Here is a 3,840-nt window from a genome sequence, read left to right as displayed (position 1 = left end):
TTTTTTAGTTGCAAAATTTTATTAATTCATCCGAAAGCTTCTTCCCTCTTTAAGGGAGTCTTCTCCAGCAGAGCACCGCACAAGCAAATCGCCTTTGTAAATGCAGTCACTCCCTCTCTTTCTCTCTCTCCTCTATTCCACTGAAGCCTCAGAACTGCTGGTCCTGATAAAGAGAAGAACACTCATGCTCTTTTCATTTGAATAGTCCCCTTTTTCATGCTACTGTAATATAATCTCATTTAAATTAAAATGAAACCCTCACACTTAATTGCTTTTCTGACAGAGGTGGTCTAAGGTTTTTAAATAGACTGCGACTTGCCCAAGAAAGATTATTTTAGTGGACATACTTAGGGGGGAAAAAACAGAAATCAAACACAGTGACAGAAAACCTTCTGTCAAATGATGAATCGCCACATGTAGCCTCAATTTTTGCATATATTCATGCGGCAATTTCAACATGATCTGTGAGAAAATAATGAGCCGAAATGTCTATTTTTTTTTTCCTTTCGAAGAGGTCGTGCAGCGGTTCTTAATGAGAATGCAAGGAATGGTAGTTTTTGCCAATTCCTGCTTATGATTTAAATTCATAGTGAATAAGGACAGAACCCTTGTTTACTGGCAGCCACACCATAGCGCAGGCACAATGAAGTATGAGGAATCGCTTAAAGGTTGTTTTAAATGCTAATGTAAGCAGAATTGTTGGTAATACTCCTACCCGAGATTTTTGCACAGTGTCTCACCTCTGGGCCTTTTGAATTCACAGTGTTTTGTGGTATACGGCGAGATTTAAAAAAAACACAACAGCTCTGTGAGACAAAAGGGCCAGGCGATGATCCAGCGGTTCTGTCGTATCCCTTCTGCCAGCATTGCTTGGCCCATTCATGCTGCGGCTGCCTCTGATTGCCCACAATAACTGCCACATTCATCCAGTCATAATCGCTGTGCTGTCATGAGCCACACACACAAAGTCATTAAGCACGGATATGCATGCATTCCTCGAATCCTGGCAGCAAGGTCCTGATGTACTGTTCCCATAAACCACAGCCTTCCATCCGTTGTCCTGTCACCCTTGGGAGACATTTACGCCATCGAAGAGAGATGGGACCCTGCGCACTGAATGATAGCTGGTCAGTCGCTCAGAGATTCAGTGGAAGAACTACAAAAATGAATCAAATCCTTAATCCTTCCGTTAGTTGGAGCAATAGGCGAAAGCTCCTTTGTGCAGCTTACTTACATAGCTTAATGCTCGAGAGATAAATACTTAAATGAGAGGGGCCGCTGTCCCCTGAGCAAGCCAGTCGTGAAATCAGTCTCTCTTGAGTCACCGGCTGAATCCCGGGTTTATCCACAGCTTGGAAAACGGCTTCACTAACCAAACTCCTTTTTTTAGCCACTACAACCAGATTACGGAATCAGAACATGAGAACCAAATGAGTAAGATGTGAACAAATCATTTACATTAGTTTTGTGAACCAAATCAAACAATTCGTCAAAAAGATTAAATTTAAAAGAGTGATTTGTTCATGAATCAGACAACACTACTTCTCTGTTTTTTGCAAAAAGCTATAATTTGGCTTTAAAAAGAATTGGAATATAGTGCACGATACCACTTTTATGCATAGTTTTTATGGCCTAAAAACATCTGTCCCCAAAAGAGCATAAAAACTAATTTTCTCCTTTTGTGTTCTGTGGAAGAAAGAAATTCATACAGCTTTAGAACAACATGAAGGTGAGAACATTTTTTCAATTTTGGGTGAACTACACTTTTAAAACCTCCTCTCATACAGTGCAGGCAAAATTCCTCATATTGAACAGTGGGGTTTCTGCAGACATTGACCCGCAGTGTTTTCTCATGCCAGGGAGCTGGGGGGAGGTAGGGGCCAAGCAGAAGCAAGGCTCTTTGGATCAACTCTTATGTGGTAGTCGATATGGAGACAAAAACGACAGTCGACGGATGATTTGTGCTAGTGTGTTGAGCAGAGATAGATAGTGAAAAAGCTCAGAAGACAAAAGACTAGGTGGCAGATAAAGCCAAGCCGCCCCCAGGGGGTGATTTGTGGCTCATTTGGTGGGGTAAGTGAATAAAGATGCACTGGGCCATACACATCAGGCTCAAACTAAGAATGGGAAAAACAAACATTGGCCTCTACAGGTTGGAATAAAGATACATTGAAAACATAATAGGTTATGAAAAAATAGTAGATAAAAGATATTGAGCACTGTGATTGCTACTCATGCGGGCCGCTCCAAAGCCTGCTGTGTTTGTTTTCATGGCCGGAATGGATTGTAATTCAAGCATAATCTGGATTAACTGGCTCATCTCTATCAATGTTGTATAGATGGATGAAAAAACAAACAAAATAAAAAACTACAGATGCTGGAAGCTTCATCCACATTTAGCAGATTTGCAACAGCACTGGCCTAAAATTGCTGTAATGCTAAACTGTGTCAACAGGAGGGTGGAGGAGGCAATACCAGCAGTATTGTGTAGGTGTATCCATGAAGAAGATGATGGCACTGCTAAAGATGAGGGCTCCATCTCAGGGCATGATGGATAGCAGGGATATGAATGCTCTCATTGAGAAAATCAGATATGAAAGAGAAGTATCAGGGACACAAAGTGGGCCTTGGCAGAAAGGCTACAGAAAGATCCCATTACCAGCCACTCAGTGGGGTCAGCAACTCAAAGTGCACTAAATGGGAGTTTAGGTTGCCGTCTCACTCGCTGTAAAAGATCACTCCCCAAAAGCTTGACAATTCATACAACACAAGCCATTCTGAGAAACAGCCTCGTTGCAGATTCATCTGCGTGCTGGACAGCTCTTTTCTCCGCTTTCTCCTTCCTAGGCTTCGACTTCCTTTCATATCGGTATATTAGCTCTCGGAAAGTTGAGTCACAGGAAGAAGAGTTTATGAATCAAGGCTTTGTGAGGTTTCACAAATCTCTCCAATACCATCCTGTAAGAAAGCAAACATCTTTCTTTGACAGCTTTTTCAGTGACTGAACTTCCCTTTGGCTACTTATGCTCCAAAGTCCTTTTTTTAACCTGTGAGACACTCATCTGGCACAGAAATGGCTAATGACTTTAGCATCGACCTAAAATTAGCAAAGCAATTACTTTCATTCAGGGACTTCAGTAATGGCAGGGGAAATGTACTCTTCATGAAAAATAGTCACTTGATAACATTTCGTAGCCACTTTCAGCCTGGTTAGAGTCTGCAATCACATTGTGTAGCAGGACAATGAAAGTGAACAGGTTACGCACTATATCTGTCACACTAAACAAAATTCTGCTCTTGCAGAGTTAGAGATCAGCTTTACCATAGAGAAAATAGCATATGCAAATGCTTTCTTATTTTCATGAGAGTGTGGCATTGTAGGGTGATGGCAATTTCAGCACTTAGAGCGAGAAGTATAATTAACTACTTAAGCAATACACGGTTCTGAGAAAATGACAGAGAACTCTCAGCTCTGGAGGCTAAGAGACTCACCTGAAGCTAGAGAGGCTGGAAACTTCTGAAACTAAGACCGGAAAGCAAGTAAACAAGAAGTAAATTACGTTCTCTCATATTTGGTTTGCTGTATCATGAAGCATTTTGTTGCTGAAGGGCTTTGTGCTGTTCATACTAGTAGGAAATAACTCAGTAATTTTGTGTTTATTCAAACGACATTAATTTTTCCTGTGTCCATGTATTAAGCCCAGGAAAGAATAGATTCCCTCATATTTTACCTTCAAGTAAACATACAGTGACAATAATACATACTTGGGTCAGATAAGATGGAGTCTGTCTTCGGGACAAACTGGTCACAACGAAGTCCACGGTAACCCTCTTTACATC

Source organism: Sinocyclocheilus rhinocerous, unplaced genomic scaffold (genome assembly GCF_001515625.1).
Source record: "Sinocyclocheilus rhinocerous isolate Xijiao unplaced genomic scaffold, SAMN03320098_v1.1 scaffold502, whole genome shotgun sequence".
Classification (NCBI taxonomy): Eukaryota; Metazoa; Chordata; class Actinopteri; order Cypriniformes; family Cyprinidae; genus Sinocyclocheilus; species Sinocyclocheilus rhinocerous.
The sequence above is the reverse complement of the archived record's forward strand: the minus strand, read 5'-3'. Positions refer to the sequence as shown.